The 22,953-nt window shown below is 40.3% G+C and overlaps 1 protein-coding gene across 3 annotated transcripts in view; it reads right to left on the bottom strand.

Moving 5' to 3' along the window:
* Positions 1–22,953, bottom strand: part of SOCS5 (suppressor of cytokine signaling 5) — a 93,431-nt gene that overhangs the window by 59,874 nt on the left and 10,604 nt on the right. For 2 of the 3 annotated variants that reach the window (XM_040611701.1, XM_040611700.1), the window contains exons 2-3: positions 14,329–14,403; positions 1,716–1,886 (exon numbers count right to left, since the gene is read on the bottom strand). The gene's annotated coding sequence lies outside the window, so the exon portion shown is untranslated. The remainder of the gene's footprint in view (positions 1–1,715; positions 1,887–14,328; positions 14,404–22,953) is intronic. The other variant, XM_040611702.1, reaches the window with a different exon arrangement.

The following is a 22,953-nucleotide window of genomic DNA, read 5'->3' on the forward strand; positions in this document are numbered from 1 at the left end:
GGTTGAAAGGACTGAGAAGGGACTGAGAAGATTATGTGCAGGATGGCCTGCAGCCTCTACACTTCTTGCCTTTGAGACCAGGATGAGAGTTATGAGAGCCTCCATCCAGATCCAGGATGGAAGAGGAGTCCTTATAGTCCCTGCTCCCCAGCGAGGCAGGCTCTGTCCCTCCTCTGAGACTGCTGGGGGAAACACTGCCTCTCACCCTTGTCACTTGCTGCTGGGAAGAATTCCTATCTGTAGTCAAAACAACAGCAAAACTCCTTTTGACTTGGCAGGACAAAAGTTTCATCCTTGGAGAAACCAAGGAGTACCTTTGCATTCCTTTGCATTTCCAGCCTAAGTAGCTCTTATCCCAAGGAACTGGAAGAGACTCCAGCACCTCAGTGGTTCCACAGTGGGTGCTCAGGAAGGAGTCTCTTTTTCCTGGAAATGACTGAAGGAACTGGCCAGAATCTGATCTATTAAAGCTGGAAAGTTACTGCTGAACTTTTAACATCCCTGTCAGTCCTAATTAATTTTTGCCAGCTATAATTTTGTTGAGTGGACAACTTGAAATAAAGTGCATAGAAGGTAACATGCAGCTACAATCAACCCTTTGTAATACTTCCATATTAATTTTTTTCACTCAAGAACATTCAGGTTGCCTGTACAGTCCACACACACATACTAAAGTGCTAAACTCACTGAATGCAAACACTTACCAAACAATTTGGGAGTATGAGGGGTGGGGGGAAGGCTACAGACATCTGTGGTTGTGGTAACAGAAGTACTTTGCTCTGACTTCAGTTTCCTGATGACAGGAGTGGAAAACAATTACCGTTTCCCCAATTCAATTCTGACCTTATTGTCTTGGGAAAATTCCTTGCAGATGACAGAAAGAGAAGAGAGTATCCTACCAGATGTACTTCTAGCTCTTGCACTATTTATCTGCCCTGCCAATTTCAAAGCCTGTTTATTTGGTTTATTAAATGTTACAGCTTACTATTTAAAATACCACACAGCAGGACTGGAAGAATTACACGCTTAACTACGTTATCCTCCTTTGTTCAGCTCTTATTTGACAAGGTAGAGTCTAGGCTCATATAACCTTCAAGACATGACATGGCAATAAACTGTTCTGGTTTTAGTATCAGCTGTAAAATCTGCAGGATGACTGACAATTATAAACAACTTAGGAAGTGACGTACAAGATCCCTTTTAATACTGGAGTCTGATATCTATATTCTGTGTTGGAAGCATGGTCTCTCTGGCAGGAGCTGTGTAAGCAAATAAGTGGGAGCATATGAAACGTTTAATTCTTAAGGCTCCATTACATCCTCCTCTTAGCAAAGGATACTCACCATTAGTAACTTTCCACCCCCCCCTCTTCTGTTTCTGCATCAGACAGAAAAAGCTAATTATTTAGCTTTCAGATACCTGGGCAGCTGGAGAACTTCTTAAGCATTTTAAAATAAAATATAAACTCCTGCCCCTGTGGTCCCTACATGGCACAATCCAGTAAGGAATGTATTTTTCATAGGACCATACATTCCGTATTGGACTGTACTTTAAAAATATATGTGATACAAACATTTAAATAGGTTCACTGTATTTAGTTTTTACTGGCTTTTCTGAGAGGAGGCATTACATTGATTTACCACCACACTACGCCACTATCTGTGTATGATACAATACAGAGTACAGGTGCACACTTCTGAATTAGCTCAGATTACCTTTGTTCTGATGAGAACGAGTGCAGTGATCAAGGATGGAAGTGAGAAGTGCACAGAGGAAGGCAGGACAGTCCTTGTCCAAGACAGGTGCTCACGGCCTCGTAGTCAGGCACAAGGGGGTTCCTGCCTCCACTGCAATTTGCACATCCAGATGCAGCCAAGGAATGTAAGCTTTAGGGGAAAAAAAAAAAAAAAGTAGGCATATTGTTAAATTGATGGGAAAGGTTATATATATATGTCACTCCATCTGAGCAAAGTAAATATAGCTTTTCCTGTATTTTGACAGCATTAACAAGATTTAGACATCTATAGCTGGAAGGGATTTCCTGGTATCAGTTACTCCGTTCCCCAGCACCAGCACAGAATGACGTGTATCAGGCTATTCCTGACAGATGCTTACTTTTTAACATTCCAATATTAAAAAATGAAAGTGGTGTCACAGTGACCACAGCCAGCATCCCCTCACTCTACTTCATTGCCCTTCTAATTTGATTTTTTTTCTAATTGCTAATCTAAATGTCTCTTGTTACAAATTAAGGTAATTACTTTCTAGCTTTGTACCTTCACTGAACATAGCCAACAGCTGAATCGGCTTCGTGACAACTGAAAATACACTCAGCAGACTGCCCTATTGCCCCTTTCCTCAGCTTCCCCTGTTTTTTCAGCCCAACCTCCTTCTGTCCTTTCTCAGAGCTCAGGATTTCTGAACAGCCTGTCATGTCCATTGCTTTTCTCTCAGCTCTGTCTAGTTTTTCATTCTTTTAAAAACACAGTGCCCAAACCGGACTCTTATTCCAGCTGTGGAAATAAAATCCAGTGCCAAACAGACCCCCAAAATTATCTTCTTTGGCTTACATATAGCCCTATGATTAACACTTCCCAGAACATCATTTGTCCGTTCTGTAATCCTGCCACGCAACTGACTCAGCGCTCAGCTTGTGACCCATGTCACTCCGGGTTCTCCTCTACGGAAAGGACCGCAGCAAGCCCTCTGTAAAGGCCTGAGACTGATTCTGAGGGACGGAGGAGGGTATATGACTCTGAGGGACGGAGCAGGGTAGATCATCTCACGTTGTGACAGCTCAGAGGGAAGAGAGCCTCAGGGCCTGTACCCACCTGCCACAACCAGCCCAGACACAGCTCAGGTAAAGTGCTGTCAATTAGATGGCACAGAGACCTGGGTGCAATCAGTCCCAGAGAAAGGCTTGATCCTGCCACTGGTTTTGTGAGTAGATCCTTGCATTCGTCAGATCGTTTAATACAACAAAAATGGACTGAAACAAATGTAAATGGAGTCCATGGGCAGAGGGCAATGGGGAACAGAGGTGGCAAGTGCATGCCTGTCAGTTTATGTACTTACAGGGCACGGGTTAACACTGTCATGCCAATTACCTTTACCTTCAATATTCTGAGTAAGGAACAGAGAAGGGAGTTCACTAATGGTGTGCTTTTCTTCAGGTGTCTTCTTCTTGCCTTGCTTCTACCTCCAACGTAGTACAGGATTCATCCTACCTAACTGATCTAAAACTGACATTGTGTCTAAGCCCGTTTTGGTCTCCTCTGCAGCCTGGGAAAGCAAGAACTACCTTCTGAGCTCTGGATTCATTCCGTTCCAAAACAAATGTCTTAGAGACAAGGCATGAATCACCTCCTGAAGGTGCTGCCTCTCTCCGTTGACCAGTGAGGCAGTGATCAGGACAGCCTTAGGCCAGGTGTCCAATTCTTTGACAGCTATGGAAAGGCAATCACAATTATTTCCTTAATGATAGGCCAGACTGTCTAGTCCAGCTGATCACTTTTCCAGGAAAGCACTCATAATCTGTTCCATGCACAGGCAGATTCAGTGTATATATGAGACTCCATGAAGTTTAGTTTAAATGCTGAATATCCTTTCTGTTCTCTGTCTTCCACACATCCTCTGCCTCTAACTCTACTTATCTATAGCAGATTGTCTTTTCCCAGCCATTCCTGGCAATACCTCAATAACCAGCAGCTGGGTCACATTCATGGAGTCACAAGAACAAGACAAAGCTATCAGTTAAAAATGGTATCTCCTCTCCCTGGCTTTCATTCGGCCTGGCATAAACTGACAAAGGGATGTAATTATTATTTTTTTTTCCCTGACCACATTTCTCATAGCACGTAGAAGGAAGCGTAATTTGCTGTCACAGCAGTTTTTCCCTTTCACACTTGGCTAACCACACTGCACATCTCACACGGATCTTTTTACTCAGCTGCTGCAAGCGATAGTTCCGAGGTACCAGCAATCAGAGACTACACTGGCTCAGCTTTGTTAGAAGGTGCAGAATTCTATGCTAAAACTATACACGCTTTACTGATCTTACTAAAAGATAATTACTGTAGCAAACTCATGAAATGCAAACTGTTGACAGAAAAGCTTTGCTGGTAGATTGGTGCAGAGTAGCACATGTGATTATACAGTACATATAGATGTAATTTTGGTTCTGTTTCTGCAGAACTTCATGCAAGAACTGGAAGGTCAACATCATCCCCTAGGAAGACAGATAATCAGCAGCTACATTTGGGATGCACAGTGTTGCTGTTATTGTTGGGTCAGAAGCTGCCACTAATCTAGAACAAAAGCAGAAAATAAGTTTCCTCATCCAAGCTGTACTTGAAGATTTATCCAACACCATACTTATTTCCATGAAAAGTACTGTACATTTGCCACTAGTTGACACAGAGTTGTCCATTCTTGACACTGAACTTGACACTCTTAGTTCCAGTGTAACATCATGTGAGAGACAAGGGATTTGGAAATCACGAGCATGGAAACTGTTTTCCATATCCTGGTCTGGTGTATTTGTATTTTGTAACTGGAAAAGTGTAATTGTGTGAAATTAATTAAGTGATGGTTCAGAGCACCACTAACTTATTATGGCTGAAAGCTTTTTATAGTGGTGTTCTGTGCTCAGGGGTCTGGAGTTGGCCTGCATTTTCAAACACTAGATGGTGCCAAGGGTCCACACATACAGAAAAGCTGACTTCAAGAAACAAAAATGTTCCACTTAATGTCAATAAACTGACATCGTTTGGTCGCTGTGTAGTTCTGTCAATTACTTCAAAATCTACCGTTAAAATGTCTCATTATCTAGGAAGTGACAGAAAAAAAAATCGATACAAGATAAAAGTAACCCAAGTAAACTCACAGGCAATTTAGTGCTGGAGTCTACAGAGAGGACAGTGACTCTGAAACAGTTTCTATACAGGGATGCTGCCAGCATGGGCAGGTCCAGATTATCTAGCCCAAAACCTTTTCTCTGAAAGTGACTGGTAGAAAGTGCTTCAAAGAAACCTATAAAAGCCCTGTGGCAAGCAGATAGTCAGAGTTCTACCCTTGGTCTTAGCCTGGTACCAGTTGGCTTAAGCCTAGCATATGAAGCCAAACTTTGTAAAAAGGTGTTTCTAATTTAAAAATTGATTGTTCTTGCTAGATATAGAAAAACTAGTTGACCTGTTTTATATCTTAAGTATGGACACTGACTGCAAGATTAAAAAATGCAAACAGCTGCAAACTGTATCTGTACCTACATAATAACAAAGGTGATAAAAATCTTTAACTTTTTCTATATTTACCGCTTTTTTGAATAGAAAATGTCATATTTGCTTATCTGATAATCTTACTGGTCCCACTATATGACCAAACCCTAGGGAACGAGAAACAAATTACAATAACTTTACATCAGAAGTGCATAATATCCACTGTGTACTGCTTTATAGCAATATTTGTGGAAAAATCTGTAGCCATTTTTCAAGCCAGTATCATACTTCCCTGAGGCAGTTTGTATATGACTATTACCTGTGAGATAATGATAGACTGTTACTAAACTATTAACAAGAAAAGACAGAAAGAGAAGAAATATTTGACACCTCGTTAGCATTTCTATTCTGATACTCTCTTGTTTCAAGTTATTGATGCTGTTCTTTTCCCTGTCCAGATTTTCCTGTTTGTACACAGTTGGAGTTCTGCGGGAAGAGGAATTTCTGTCTGCCAAGGATATGCAAGAGGGTGCAATTACTTGAGTCTTGGGAGAATGGCTCAGTTCACGTAGTTATTTGTCAGTACATCCTGGTCCTGTGATCAGAAGGATTATCATAAGGAACCTCTCATAGACATCAATGTAGCTGGACAGAGACTTTATTTTCTCAGTGGAGAAGTAAGTACCCTTTCTTAAATCCTTCTGACCCAAGTCTCTAAGAAGGATCTTTGGATCCACTCTTGATGTAAAACTGTTCCTTGGAAACTGGGCTGTGATGCCTACACAGTGCTTGTCTCTGTGGTTTTTATGGCAGCATTATGTCACGTAAATAAATCAAGTTACTTTTAGAACTTACCAGTACTTACTTTTACCAGTAGGCTTACAGAGTGGGGACCAGTCCATAGGCAAAAGAAATTATGTAAAGTAGCCCACCATAAAGCAGACTGAGCAAACAGAATACACCGTGTCTCTGTTGCTTGTACATCTTGCATTTACCAGAAATATGCTGCTGAAAAAACTTGTGTACAGAAGCTCTGGTGGGAAGGTGCATAGGACAGACAAACATACCGAAGGGAAAACAACAGTATACGTATGCCTATCTGATGGTGATGTTTAGACATATAACAAAGATTACAGAAGTTGTGAAGAATGAAGACAGGTCAGTAATACAGAATAATCTGTGTGACATGGTCAATTGGACACAAGCAGAAGATACAATCAAACATGAAGTTACAGATTCAGGAGGAAAGCATGCAGATCATATTCAGACAACAGATGAAAGCTGGAAGATCTGTCCTGTGAAGATGTGACATTGGAAAGGATTTGGCAATGAGTAAGGCAGATTGTCTGCTAAGCATTCAGCTTCTGATCTGATTCTGTAGCCAACAGCACTAATGCAATCCATAAATGTACTTATAAATCAAAATTGAAGGGTCCTATGTGACATTTGTGTGATTGATCTCTGCTAAATTCAGTGTTGAGACACTGAGAAGATTTAGAAAAGAGTCACAATTGCCATTAAAATTTGGAAAACATTTTGTAGTGAAACACGTCAGGAATTTGCTTTGCTTATGAAACAAACAGAAGTCCATAACCTGTGCAGTTCCTCTGCAGATCAGCATTACTTCACTTGCCCACTGGGTGCCCTTAGTCACTCTTAGAGTGCGTGGGTAGATCAGGTTCCTAGGATGAGGTCATTTTCAAACTCATTTTGACACAATTACATTTTGAAAAGTTAGGTTAAATATTCTCAAAGAAAGGAAGGGCCAGTTACAGGAGATTGATCTGTTACCCATTCATTAGGGATCTAATGGAAATAAGAACTTTGATAAAAACTTTGTTCTGAGAATCAGCCACCGCAAGGTTCAAGTCATGTCTATCTGAGCAGCTAACTGCTGCACCACCACTCCCCCAAATCCAGGGAAGTCCTGAGTACATAGGCAAGCACTGCTGACACATAACTCCAATTCACACAATTGGGATGAGCACAAGCTGGAGAGTAGTACTGCATTTGTGAGCCACATGCAGCCCTGTTGCCCAGATGTTGAGCAGTCCTGCCTTAAGCACTCCTTTGCAGACAGTCTGCTTTCCTAACATTGTAATTGTAGATTATCTGCCAAAGACTTTAAAAGCTTCAAAAGGCTAACTTCAATTTCTATGTGTCCTTACAAATGCACCTACACAGCATCAACTCAAGCCCAAAGCCAGGAATCTGCAAACTAAATGATACTGCCACAATGCTCAATAAGCAAAACTTCCCCACTAGCAAGCAAAACATCAAATAAATCATTTTACTTTAACCCTTTTTCACTGGAGACAAGAGAAATGCAAAAAATGCAATATATCCACTAGATATGCCTGAATCATATGTAATGTACAGGTCAACCACATCCCTCCCAATATGAGGTTGGAAATGGATGCATCATAATTCTCCTCCAAAATTCCTGATAGCTCAAAAGCTATCAGGAATGAGATATCAGGCTGAGATAAATAGCTGCTGCTCACAGTTCAGTGTTCAGGCAAAAAAGGGATGAACTGGTGGATGCATCTATGAGCAGCCTGTAAAGAGAGTGGTCATTCTTTAGGCTTGGCAAGCAGCTTACAAAATTAAAGCCATTCTGTGATACAGACAAACATCAGTATTTTCAACCTACAATACAGAACTATTATAAAGCAGTAAAATGGCCATGGATATCAGAACTATGTTTCCTAACTTTCTTTCCCAACTTAAAACTAAACTTTTTATGTAATATAGAACATGCCAGAATTTTCATCTCCAGAAGCATGAGTTTTACACACATGTTCACCTAGAAAACTCTGCTTATGTACCAACTAATTAGGAGTTAAGCTCAGGTTAAGGAATAATGCGATACTGAATTGGATCACAGCTCATTTACCAGTTTACAACCATTAACAAATATTGTAAGTTATCCTATCTGAATTTTTCATTTGAAAAAAACCAAACAAATCTTAGTATTTACATGCATCATAGTGAAGTTGTAAGATCTAATCTACTGAAGTGTGAAGTGTGATGAGGCCCTCAGCTAAAAGATGTTAGGAACAAATAAGATTTATTTGAAAGTACAGAAAATGATCTGAACGAAAAACAGATTTGGGTAAATTAATAGGAGGAAAATACACTCTGTTTCATTCCATTAGGGTGAATGGCATTTTGCCAGCAATATGAGTCATGGAGAATATTACATTCTGTGTGTAAGGCATGGCTAGGCAAGAAGAAAAGAGGAACAGTAATCTGGAAGACAAATTTCAGGAAGAAGTAAGCAGGAATACACTGAAGTGATAGCAATACTGCATGAAGAACTACTTTAAGACTAAAAGCTGAATTGTATCTTACCACTTTGAAAAGTATTCAAGTTAAAAGGTTCAAGGATTCTGCTGCAGGAATGAATCAGATCTGAAAGCCTGACATACAGTGTGTGAGAGCGTAGGACAAAACATTCTCAGTCTGGAAGACCTGGTTCTGAAAAGAATTTTCAGAACAGATTAGATGAATCATGGTCAGAGCTCTCATGAGTCATTGCAAAATCTTCATTAATACTTGTAGACCCAAATAAACATTTACAACACTAACTGAAAGTCTCAGCTCTTCCACAGAATAATGAAGGATTAGCAGAAACAGCCTGGCCCAAAACAAAGCTTTGAAGAAAGTGAAATGTGAGAAAAGACAGAGATTCAATACTGAAACATTATTCATCGCTTCTATAAAGGACCCCCCCAGAATTAGTGGTGCCATTTCTATCTTCTCTGTTCACATGTAGACATCTTATTGGTACTTTTGACATTCCAGCAAAATGACAGTAGCAATGCTGGCGTCTATCCCCACACACAGTGGTATCTCAGCTCATGGTGGCAGCAGTTTCCATTTGCTCTTTTTTTGTGGACTAGAGTCACTCAGACCTCAGCTGCACTGGAACCGTATGATATTACTGCCATCATCACCAATAACTCTGTTCAAAAGTAAGGACACCAGAAAACCAAAAGTGTGTAAGGACTGAAATAGGGAAAGCTGCTGGCATATCTGAGTGACAGCACGACAAAGTAGACAAACTGCCCAATCACTACATTTTATTTGCACTGCTTGCCAAATGCAGTCCTATACAGTGTCATTAACAGAATCCAGTCTTAATAAATGTCATCTGTGTGGAGTATTCGCAGGCCCTGACTTGACACATCTATTACTGGCATTACACAAGTCCTTCTTTGAGTCATTTTTGATTGAATGTGCTGATACAGACCACAGCCAGAGCTGCAGATAGTACTTCCACAGGACTTCTGGAAAAATATTGCTTGTAGCAGTAACTAGCCAAAAGATGCATCTAGTCTTTTTTACTCATTATATAGCCTAAAAATACATTTGATAATTTAAAGTTTGATTTGCTGCTATATTTAAATCTACTCACCTAGGCTTTCAGCAACAAAGCAATTCCTCCACACACTTTGATGGACTCTGCCTGAATTTTTTATATTGCTGTGCATGTACATGCCCTCTGAATTTTGGCTTGCCAGTATATGAAGATTATTACCTAGGATCTCTCTTGAGGCTATCAGTTCCATTCAAATTCCATTCAGATTTTAAATTTATGGCTAGGCTTTGATTTATCTGGCTTGATTCAATGCCCAGTGAAGTCAATGGAAAGTTCTTATTGACCTAAAAGGAAGCTGACTGAAGCACTTTGGTGTGCCTGGTTTGATCAGACATTAAAGTTCTTTTCTTCCATTAGGTTCCCTGTATTTGAAGTGGGTTAGGAACTGTCACAAAGTACTGAACTATTTCTGAACACAGAGATGTGAAAAAAATAAAAAGCACAGCTCATGAGGGTCCAGCCCAGCTCTCACTGCAATCAGCAGAAGCTGTTTCATTTACTGTGGTGGAAGCTGAGCTAGAGCTGAACATCAGAACTACATTTGTTCCAGCATTTATTCCAGAAATTGAAACCTAATGTAAAAACCAGATGTTTTTTCCTTTTCTGGGTCTTTTATTGAGTTGGAGAGAAGGTAGGATCCCAGTGCTGTTCAAAACTGCATGAATTTAATGAAATGTAATCTGTTTATTTATGTTTCCAAAGTTCTGTGAAACTCTCAACTTTCATTTTAAACAAGAAAAAGAACAAAAGGAAAAAAGCAACTGCTTTTAAGACTACAGAGAAAGGTGGAAAACCATAAATCCTAAAAGCTCAAAAATAAGAAGACCCAAGTCCCTCCTCACAAAATGAGTTGTGGTAAAATGCTATGATTTTTAAGTCTGCTTCATAGTTTGGAGGTCTGATTCACTTTGAAATGCTTACTATTGTTAATGCCTCTGTCTCACTGTGTTGGATAATAATTCTCTGTGCCATGACATTTCCCAAAGACTCTCAACAGAGTCAGCACTCCCATCATGCCAGAGGCTGTCCAGAAAGTCAAAATTTTAAAAGGGGAAAAGTCACGTAGTATGTCAGCAAAATTAATTTTACCATGCGCTAATATGCAAATGGATTTAAAAATGCTGTTTGAACGACAACATTACAGTCTGCCTTGATTCTTGTATAAAATCAAACTGGAAGAGATGTTAGAAGACCTTCTGCAAAAATATCTAAGAATGCAGCAGCCAAGGCTGAGCCCATCAGTGATAGTGGGAGCGCCTCCAGGATAATCTATTTCAGAAGGGCAAAAAAAATGCACAACCACCTGGAGCCAGAGAGAGGGGTGAGCATGTGTGAGAGCCCCCCAGGGCAGGGCAAGGGGGGCTCCATGTGCTGGAGCAGATTCCCCCCAGCCCGCGGGGCAGCCCATGTGCATACCCCTGTTCACATCTAGATTTTGACATTTAGATGTTGACATCTAGATTTACTCAGGTGCATCCCACCTTTCTAAACAGGTGACACTTCCTCGTCAACTGACTGGCCAGTCTGCGACTGAGCACAGGCATTGGTCTTAGCTGGGTTTCTGCCTCTCAGAGCAGCTTCCACCTCTGGAACAAGGCTTCTCCATGTTCAGCCTCCAGGCTTCATATGCCTGTCAGAGTGGCAGAGTTTGTGTCAACATTTTTTTGCGTAGGCCCAGGACTTTACACAGCCTTTGCAAGTATCCAATGCATCTAGCTCCTCATATGACTTTTGCAACTCCTTCCATTTTTTAGTTTGGAAACACCCACGCCTCTGCTCAACTCTCTGACCTAAGCACCAAAATGGGGATTTAGCAGAAATAGTAATAGGTAAACAAGAAAACTTTTCTAAAACAAACCAGTATTTTGTAATCCAGATTCATAAGGCCAAAACCCCCGGGTTAGCAAGCCTAGTAGGCCATGCTTACTTGAAGCTAGACATGACTTCTTGATGGATTGCTCTTCTCCTTGTGGGCTGGTGGTTTCTCCCCATCTATCTTTCCAACTGCTTTGCTCTAAGCACTTTCTTACATTCTTATTCATAAGGTGAAGCCCAGCTGGAGGTGGCAACCTGCCTCTTAAAATACAGTACAAGTAGCTCCAACGTGCTGATCTGATGAAAGCAAACCAGGCATCCCTACCCAAGTACCCTTCACCCCGTGTGAATGCAGCAAGCAGGAAGCATTTGGGTGTTGGGAAGGGGTCCTTCTGTAGGAGAACCTTCCGGTAAGACTAAGGGTGCTCATGGTTAGTTCGTTAGGGTTTTGGGTTTGCTTTCTATGGAGAACTATGAAAGCTGGTGGAAATTCCACGCTGGGGAATAACACTATTCTTGTTTTATAAGTTTCATGGGGCAGGAAAATTTTCTGTAGCCAGCTTCATGTGGGTGGATCAAAGGTTGTAGGGAAACTCTGAGAGAATTAGAACAATCTTGTTTTTCATGGTATGTCAACCAATTAACACTAAACCTTTGTAAAAACATTGTTAATAGTATTTGTTTGCTAAATGATGATAAAGCATCACATGTCAAAAAAAAAAAAGGTATACAGATAAAGATATTATAATATAGAGAAGATCTGTATCTGTATACATTCATACCAGAAAATATAAACAAATAAAAATAAATACATACCTTACTTAGAAAACCATCCTAGGTATATTTACCTTATCTTTTCTGGTATATTACTTGTGTAATTACAGTATATCACATTAGCTTTTGTGATCTGCAGCACTAATTCTTGACAACTCTCTAGATAATTATGCAGACAGATGTACTATATAGGACATCATTGTTTCAGACACTGCACAAACACAATGGTGGCATACCCTGCCTCAAAGCGTTTTCTGTCTAAAAGATGTACTAGAACAGAATTATTGAAACGTAAGACTGCAGAGCCAGAAAGACTTCAGGAGATAGTATAGTCCAACTCCATGCATTAAAAGCCAGCTAAAGTGTGTTTAGACCAGCTGCAAAGGTATTTGTCCATTTTCTTGAAAAGCTGCAATAAAGGCAATTACACAGCATCCCTATACAACCTATTTTAGCACTTTACATAATCAAATGATGAAAACAAATTAGCCTAATCTGCAGCAAGGAAGATATATGTTTAACACATGGAATATGTTACTGTTGTAAGGATGGAGAACAGCTGAGCACTACATATTTATAACATTCATTCATGCACTGGAAAATTGTTAAAATCTCTACTCATAACCTCTTTTTTAAGTAAGCAAGCTAATTCCTTAAGCTCTGCATTAAGTTGTGTTTTCTAAAATCTGCCATCAGGACAAGTTTTCCAATTGAGTCTTTAAAAGGATCAAGTAGAGCAGAATAATTACTTCCCTTGTTTAAAGTATGACAGCCCTGTTCATTCATCCTAGAATGACACTATTTAGTTGACTCATTTATAGTTTGTAAAATACTTTTGTTCCCACATACTTTTCTGCTATACTGCTACATAGGTGGTTATTTTCTTTATATACATCTACAATTTCTCCCATCCTTGCTAGGCTAATTATCCTCTTAAAGAAAATTAGACTTGTTTAATGACAGATGGGGGAAGCGGGGGGGGGGGGGGGGGGGGGGGGGGGGGGGGGGAAGTTGTGGGCGGACACTTATCAGTGCCTTATCTTGGTTCTCACATATTCATTCTTCAGTGTTTTATGCCAAAACTCTCCAGGGCTTGAAGTTAGGCTGATAAATCTATCATTTCTGACTTCTCTTTGGAGCTGAATGCGTACCATTTCTCTTTTCCAGACCTTCTAGATATCTATGAGATGATTGCCAATGGTTCAGAGATTAAATTCAGCTAATTGGTTGAGTAGAAGAAAAATCAATAATGTCATACTTCAGGTGAATGGCAAAATCAAGAGACCAATTGCAGATTATCTACAGTTTGATCCAGAACAGCCACTCCTATACATAAAGATGTTGTCTCAAATTAATAGATATGAATAGATTTTACCTTGTTCTGATTTAGCCAGCACAGAGCCTCACTGGTTCCCTTAGCATACCAAGTGGGGAAAGCCTGCCTTGTGCTTACTGCTGTGCACACAGCTCATGCTGGTGCTGGGAGCACCACACCAGTTCTGCCAGCTTTACAGTTTTCTTTGTAATAAACATTTTCCAAACACAGTACAGAATTGATTTCATAATAGCATGGATTAAAGTGCAAATGTGCCATTAGTGAAAGCCTGAATGCTTGGAACGGCAAGAATACATGAACCAAGACTCAGGAAAATAGGCTGTCTAGCATTGTTCAAAGGCAGCTTCAGCTGGATGCGGGATGCAGGGAGGGGAGCTGGGCCAGGACTGGACCAGGGAAGCATGGGGTTTGTGGGTGCCAGGCAGTGTGCAGCTGAACGGAGGGGCAGACGGCTGTGCAATGCCACACTGAGCCATGCTGTGCTGGGCCATAATGGCCTGGTTCATGCCATACCAGACTGTGCCATGCCACGCTGTGCTGGTACACCCCATACCAGGACAGGCCATACTCAGCTGTGGCAGGTCATGCCATACCAGCTCAAGCTGGGCTATACTGGGCTGACAGCCCGCACCATCTCACTAGCAGGCTGAGGGATGACTGGGGGAAGCAGGGATCCCCCAAGAATGGCAAGCTGTCTTCAGGCAAAGGCAGCCTGGCCTTTTCAGGGCTCATTCATGCAGCCTGGGGCAGCAAGGTACTTTCTCAGCTGCAGGTAAGCCCAGCCAGCACCGCATTGCTCTTACCTCCACTGCTTTTTGCTTTCCCACTGGTGACTGAGTGTTGCTTCCCTAGATTTTCCTCTTCCTAATTTCTCCATCCTAGATAATATTGGAAGAAAGTGTTATCAGTAATGGGAAATTAGTTGTTGAGATCAAGGGTGTTTAGATTTTCCTGGCTCAAACTGCTGCAAATAAACAGAGCCAAGCTTCACTCAGCAAGACCTGCATTGTCTGATGGAAATTTTTGAGAGTTGTGTAGAAACAGCCTTTCCCCAAAGAGATAAATTTCAATACCAGCCAACTAGGAGAAAGTTGTGATAATAGCATCCTTTTCAACCTGCTCCCTTGCTAGTCTAGTTGCTGTAAACAGAGGTCCCTTCCCTGTCAGAAGGTTCTGAACTTAAGGATATGCTGATCTAGCAAGGCTGTGCAGGAGAGCTGTCAGGAGTGAGCCGTCTGGGGCTCCTGCTGCCACCATCTTATGGATGCTCTCAGGCTCAGCAGGACACTCAGACTAGATACATCCCCATCCTGTGATGGAGCAGGAGGGTCCCTGGGCAGTAACTGTTATTTCCTAGCTATGAACCACTTCTGGACTTTCTCCACCCATCATCTCCTGCAGTATGTGAATTATGCCCTACAGGTCTGAGCTGTAAGATTTTAGCATGTGCCTCCCAAGGCTGAGAAAACAAGCCATTCCTGAAACAAGGGGTGCAGCCAGGGGATGGCTGGTTTCCTCTTTACTAAACAGCACCATTTTCCTACTTCTTGAGAAATCATTTTTACTTAATGAGATATACTCTTGTTATAATGGGCTATTTTAATTCACGGGTCTGCTATGTCAAATGTGTAAAGAATCTTTTTAATGGCAAAAAGTTGTTTCTTTTTTAAAAGGTCCTCCTTTCAAAACTGCCCAGGGTTTTTATTTCCTTTTCTCCATTTTTAATAACATGGATGATAAATAATCTGAATTTTACTCCCACGGATTACATTTCCATGCTTTAAAATCTTAATTTTTCTTTGGAAATCCACTGCACACATTAGTTCTACCATTGCTATTGTTATTTTTAAATTCTGGATATTCACATAGCAGTAGGCTAGAAAGTCCTATTATTTCTTTTGTTGAAAGTATGTCAGGGATAAGCCTTTTAGTAGGGGTCCTTTATGAGTCAGTATTTAAAGAGCAACTAAAAAAGCCCTCTCCATGCAAAGAGAAAAAACAGCAAGTAGTTACAAACATATTTGTCATTAATGAAATGAAAATAAGAAGAAGCACCAACATACACAATTGTGTTTATCCTCCATTATGAAAATCTATTCCAGAGCCACCTTTTAAGATGCTTTCCCTCCAATTATGTATGAAAATTAGGTACTAACACCAAAGGCCAGATCTTGAAAGTGTTTACATGTATGCATTCTCTCTGTTCACATGGAATTTGCCTGGTCTAACATGATTCAGGTAATGCTGGTGCCAAAGTGTTCACCGAACCAGGTCATACATCAGGTCAGAAAGTACTCATGGACAGTGCTCTTCAGACAAAAAAAAATAATCAGGGGCATTTTAAAAAAATGAACATTTAGTGTGTGATGAGAAGAGAGATATGCAGAGCTCATCTTTTGCATTTAGTCTGTGCTTTCCCTTTCTTTTACTAAGGTCATCTAGCATTTACCTCTGGTTTTCCCCTGGCAAGCTGCCCAGTTTTTTGGCCAGTTTAAGGCTATGATAATACTGTAACATTGTTAATAATTGGTAAAGGCATTTTGAGGCAGTACTGCAGCAGTGACTTAAGGGTAGGATTTGCATGAAGAAAATGTGACATGAGCTGCAGGCACTAAGTACATACAAAAGAAAGGTAAATTATGGAAAGTATAAAAACTGCTTTACTCAAAAATCTTCAATAAATTACATCTTTTGCTCAGTTTCTCTAATATTGGAAAATTTCCTTCCTCTCAAATAAATGCTCATTCTTTTTTATCATTGCTTTCTGAGCTGCAGCCTTTTACTTGCGAAACTGAAAGTAATGACTTATCCAGCGCTTTTGCTGTGACTCATTTCATTCAGGGATCACGGCTTCTTGATTTTGCTCTCATTGCAATTCATATGCTTGGGAAGAGGTTTCTCTACTGCTGCATTCTGCATGGGAGACCTATCTTCCCATCCCTTCACCTCAGCACACTCACTACTTGTAAATTTGGGATTTGATTTTTCAGAGTTTATTTGATTTTTTTTCTGTATAAAAAATCCATGTCATTTGTCAAAACACTGAAAAATGACCTTACGAGTATTGTCAGACTTCACATTTAGAAGGGAATGTCACTGTGCCTCGATTTGCAATCAGTAAAACAATTAAACAAATCAAGCTTAATTCTAGAAATTTATTACATTGTGACCGAGACTGAAATTGGTCAGAACTCAAACTCGATGAAATCTCAGTGACATTCAGATCCAGGTGAACAGTTTAAGACTGGAAATGAACCCGAGTCACAGTTGTTAATCCAGAGCAGAATTCTCACTTTCTTGAATGGATGGAAAAAGAAAGGGCAGGTCTGGATGCAACCCCCAGCTTCCTCTTAGAACTCCTGTTTCTTCAGAGTAACCCCACAGGTTAACTGTAGGTTTCTTCATTAAAGCCATGTTCAAGGGTTGGAATGTACCCTTGCATTTCCCATTTGGCAAATTTCTCTTTGGCTCTTTGGGCTGTACGGCTCATTTGTTGCATTACAACTGTAAATCCTTTTAGAGCAGAGCTTTCTTCTCTAAAGTCAGATAGTCCCTTTCCAGTAAAAGGTCACCTCTATCCTTTTAAGTACACTTAGTGATGCTGTCTTGGTAAAGATCACGAGATGATGACCATCAGGAATATTGACAGGTTGTCCCTTCATAAGCACCATGTACTTCTTGTAAGTTCTTTTTTTTCTGTCTTACTGCAAAGATCTGGTTTTCAGTCTTGGATGTTCTCCCGAATAAAAGGAAATATAATGGGAGATAATAGTAAAGAGAATAAAGGAGGAAAAAATGCTGTGAGTTCTTAATGCCCATTAGAATACCCTTAAAAGGATATGTAAAGCAGCAGTTTCTTAAGAAGGTAGCTGAGGAGGACAAAATGTGAAAGTAGTTGTACCTGTGGCATAAAGCAGTCCAGAGATGGAAACTCTAGATATCCACCAAAAGTGATAGTTATATATCTGTATACAGATACATGTATATCTGTAGCTAGATAGCTGAAAGCTGATGGCCTAGTAAGGGGTAAAGCTGCTGCTCTCCTTTAGACATTCATAATTCCCACTGAAGTGAATGACCATAGCAGGAGTATCGCTCATGTAAACACTGTGCAAGCTACACCAAGGAAGCATCTCTACCCAAAGTCAGACAAACAATCCAAATTTTACATTCACTGGTTCAGTCTTGAGATCCTTCTCCAACTGAAATTTCTGCTGCATTTGTTTACTAGAATGACACTTCAAACAAACCAGATGATTTTTTTCTCTCTGGTAGAACTTCTTTTTTTTTTCCTTCAGCCATACACTTAGTCTTAGGCAAAGCTAAGCACACGCTGCTTAGCTAAAGCTGTCTCTGTTTATGGCCTCAGTACTTCCTCCACGTGAATCCTTGGCAGCTCGAATAATTTGGAATGTGCAAAACCATATCTGCCTGCTTTCCTGCTTACCAAAAATCCTACTTGTGATCCAGACGTGCATAAACTGTGCTTCAAAGTAGACCGATTAATACTTTGAATCACTGTTTTATTTATGATTTAATTTGGAAAATGGAAATTCCTGACTTAAATAGTTTATCATTTTCTATTCCCATTTTTTTACTTCCTGAAAAAAGTTGGATTCTCATTCATCACTAATCTAGTGTTAATTTGCAGCAGTATGTAGCCTCTACATTAAATTGGGTCTTCTTTCTGCTAATCAGTAAGACACGCTCTCTACATACACAAGCACGTATTTAACATAACATATATTTATTCAGATTTAAAATGCTTCTATTTTATGATGCTAGAAAAAGGTAGCTGATATTTCTTAGAGCTGATTTCTTTTTGATTCCTGATTAGTGTTATGCTACATTTAGGTGCAAATTGGAATTCAAATATAATACAAACATTCAGAATATTTAAGTAGTGTTTTGTTAGCTGAATAAAATCAGGTTAAATTCCTAGCTATAGGAATAAAAAGGCTTGTCAAAACCAAATTTTCATTTAAAATGTCACTTTATCTTCATGAACTGGATGACTGTTCCTGGGTAATCCATCCTTCACAATGTTAAAAGTAATTTTATCCTGAAATGGTAGAAACTGAATTTCTTGGCTTCTTAGCATCTCAGCTGTAAAGCACCTCTACATGTACACTATTTACAACTACCATGCTTTGTGTGTCTCACTTCTTGATGACCTATTCAGAACTTCAGATGCTGTATTGAATTTCCTACTGGTATTAATAGGAAGACATGCAGGCTTGAGAACCACAGCTCAAGAGCTGTGTTTACAGTGCTTTGATTTTCACCTTTACTGCTGTGACCATGGGCAGCCCTGTAGACTTGGCACAGAAAGCCTTTTCAGTCCTTACTTTATTTAGACTTCACCTTTCTGTCCACGATCACTCCTACTAGTCATTCAGCACTTACACCCTTTCTTTTTGCAGGTATGCTTTGATACTTATGAAGAAAGTGGTTGCACTATGCAAGCTTGCAAGGTAACTGGATGGATATAGACAACCAGATCTGTGGAATACTAGTTAAGGTGCAAGAGGCAAGTCTCATTTTCAGAACTGACACTTACGGTGGTGAACCACTCAAAGGGACAGATTCACAGCTAGGACTGAAGTCTTGATACTGTGGCAGTGCTGTGCCAACTTTGAGCCACGAAAAAAACTGGCAGATAGCTTTGCAGTGTCTCCCAGCCTGAGGAAGTGGAGAGACCTCCAGGGAGCAGCGGCAAGGTACGCACATGAAACTCCATCTCCATCTCAAGTTCTGGGAATACCTTTCCCTTCTCATGGGAGGCAAAGGTCTTTTACATACAACAGGAACAGCGACAATGATAGATTGTGGTTTGTTTATACCTGTAACAAAGATTATGACTATTTATTTATTTTTTTTACAGAATTAGGGTTTACATAATATGCTTTTATTATAGTTTATATAGTCATTTGCAGCTTTTTCATGGCAGGACTGTTTCATGCCACAGAAATGCTATCTTCTGACGGCATTTTGCAGACTTCTTGAAAGCTTGCACACACAACACTTTCCATCGTCTACAAACAGAGATTGGCAGGAGGGTGTTCTCTGTCAGAGGTACTTACTTAACTGAGGAGCTGGCACCTCACCCTGAACTGAAATAGCTTCACAGGCACGCTGCAAATACTTTCCTATTGCTCAGACTTCTCAGTGGGGAGGGACTTGGCAGGAAGCTAAGGTCTGTATGAGGGGTAGATTCTGTGATCTGTTTAGTTAAGATCTAACCACCACGCGTACATATTTTACTGGCAGCTGCTGACAGCCCTGCTGGTCATCTGCTAGATTCGTCAGATTAGTTTTGTAAACAGATCAGGGGCACCTGTAACTTTCAGACTAGTGCCTCCTTCTGGATAGAAAAAAAAAAATTCTCACAAGTGAGGAGCTGTCGTTTTTGCTGAGGGGCTGAGGCTATCAAATAATGAGCATACTCCCTATATATTGGAAAAATGGCTCACAAGCCAAAGAGCCAAAAATAATAAAGTGTATTCCAGTGACCCTACTATATTCCTACTGTACTCTGAACTGCAGCGAATACGTGATATTGGAGGTTGCTTTATAGTTGTGGTAGCAAGGCTGATAATGCATTGGAAATAGATCACATAGTAAACTATGATCTATTTTGGCTGACAGATGTCTTGAAGAAAAAGCAAAGGCATTCATATACTGACCTTAGAAGATTGTAAGTACATGTATAACCTACACAGATTAAAATAGGTGGATGCTGGTGTAACTCTGGCCTGACAAAGGCCAGTCTGGAGGGGAGAAGCAAATGGGTTCAACCACACTTGAACCGCAGAATGAGAGGCATGTACTTCACTGGCTTATGCTAATAAGGCTGGGAGCCCCTAATGCCTTCTTTGAATGCACCCCAGAACTGTCGTAACAGTCACGTAATCTAAACTGCAATAGCAGCTAAGTATTAAAAAAAAAAAAAAAAGCAAAAAAAATTCCCCAAAATAGTCTGACAGACAATTCTACAGAGACTATAGTAATGGTAACTAGTATGTAAGGTATTATTAATAGGCCTGGATGTCTAACCGATTTTTAATCAGATTACGTAAGGTGGTGTACAATCATTTATATTCACTAATAGTCAGGACAACACCTTTTTAAGTACTCAGAGCTTTGGAGTTGCCAGCCTAGTACTCATAGCACTACACTTATGGCTTTCCAAAGCATTAAAGAAATTCTAGCACACAAGCTCATAGTTATTTCATGTTAGAATTTCATTGCATGTACCTGAAGTGCAGTAGGGCCATCTCAATGTTACTTCACAAGTATGGCAGTAAAAACAGGGCTTGCAAGACCCCGCTTTTCTTCTAGTTTAAGAGCAGTTTACGAAACAGATTACTCTTGCAGTCACTGAAGCTCTGAAACCTACTGGGGTGCCCACAGTTGTAGAAGTGAAATAATTCCTGGTGGTTAATCATAGTGCCTGCTATTAAAAAGTCAGGAACAGCTACAGAGTCCTAGTGTATCACTGTTGTTTCCCTTTGAGAGATTTTAGGGGAGATTTTTAGCCAGCTCCCAAAGCTGGTTTTGCTAATGACCCAGATACCAAGACCTTGGTGAAGTCACTTGCAGTTAGCTCCACAAAAGAGACGTCAGTGTTCCAGTGCTTCATTGCGAGGCCAGCTCACGTGCAACGGGAGCTTCAGCCTTGAGATGGGCACCGCAGCTTTCCTGCGCAAAAGCATGTGAGTTGTTGGGGCCTGAACGATGAGATTCTCAAAAAGCAACAGTCTGAGTGAGAAGCTACCTAAGCTGTGTTAAGGCCTTAATGCTTAAAGGTTGCTAGGTATCAAATGCACAAGAAGAGGAATATGACTTCAGCCAGACTTTAACTACGAACTCCATTCTACAGATACAAGGTAGATCATTCTTATAGGACAGGAATACACAGTGGGTGATATGTGGGTTTTCTGATTAACTGAAGCATGTTTAAATATTGACTACTGAAAAAACAGCAGTTCACTTCAGAGCTGTTCTCAGAAGTTAAGAATGATACTCCTATAAACTTTTATCCAGACTTAGAATATTTTAGGACATTAAACTAAGGCTGAACATTGAGCAGATGACTTTGTGGACACATATGCATGGTATTGCTCAGTGTTGACAAGCAGCAGGACAGCCACCAGCATCATTCTTACAGTCTTGCAAAAAGATCCAAAATCCAAAGAAGAATTTTCTTATAGTGATTAAGAATTAAATGCAAAAGGATTCCAAATCACAGTTTGACGGCACTAACAGTAAAAACAATTGCCAGACACTGATTACCATATGTAGTGTGTTTCTGTTACGTTTGGAGAATCTGTACAAGAGAAACAGCTATTTCACAGCTTTGTTCTCATGTCTTGTTAGCACCTTCCAGTCTCCTAAAATTCTTGCTAAAGGATAAAAGTATTGAATTCACAGCTACTCGACAAAAAACAGACAAGGTGTTCTTTCACTGTTCACAGCATAATACCACAGTTAACATTTTACTAGCTGAAATGTAAAATGACCTACTCATCTCCCCACAAGAAATCAAAACCAAACCAACTCATCCTGACTACTAACAAAGTCTATGGAAGACAAAATTAACACCCTATCCCCGAAGACACTCAGGCACTACCCACATTTCAGTAACAGCTGGATGACCACACACCTTTGAGGATCCAGTTCCTGAGGATTCTGTCCCATTTCAAAGGATTCTATAGGTTACTTTCCAAAAGGTGCTTTGATAAAAAAAAGAAAAAAGAAAGTCTCCCCAGCCAGCATTCCCCCTATTCCTCCCAGAAGATACCAGACTGATGTAATCTCCTTCTACACTGTCCTCTATCCTTTCTGGCTGGCAAAATTAGGGTGCAAGCTAAAATTCCCAGCTGGCATAGCAAGACAAGCACCCCACAGGGCTTCAGAAACTGCTGCCTGGTAAGCTGCCCTTTGGAATTCATAGCCCACTGGAACAACAGCAAGGGAATTATGTGCCTATTCCTAAAAGTCATATATAGCAGAAATTTGGTTAAGTAGACTACAATGAAGTATGTCTAAGTGGCTGCAGAGAGCCATTCACCTCCTGAACTGCCTATTTCCTCTACATGAATGCTTCTACATCCTGAAATTAAGACTCTCAAATACACAGAAATGTTATGGGGCCTTCTGCAGAATTCAAAGAAGAGAACAAAGCTGTATTTTTTTAGCTCTCAAAAAATATTTGTAATCCTTTTCCTTAACCTAAAGTTATTTCCTAGGACAGACTGGAAAAGGGTTGAATGATATACTATATCATGCAACGATGCCATGCAAAGTATACATTATACTAAGTCAGTACTGCACTATCAGGCTGCTGCAATATATGGAAAATGCTCAATCATCAGTTAGCAGGCTGTCTCATTGCTCTCATTGAAGGTAATTTATTTATCACTAGT

This window comes from Falco naumanni, chromosome 12, assembly GCF_017639655.2.
Source record: "Falco naumanni isolate bFalNau1 chromosome 12, bFalNau1.pat, whole genome shotgun sequence".
NCBI lineage: Eukaryota > Metazoa > Chordata > Aves > Falconiformes > Falconidae > Falco > Falco naumanni.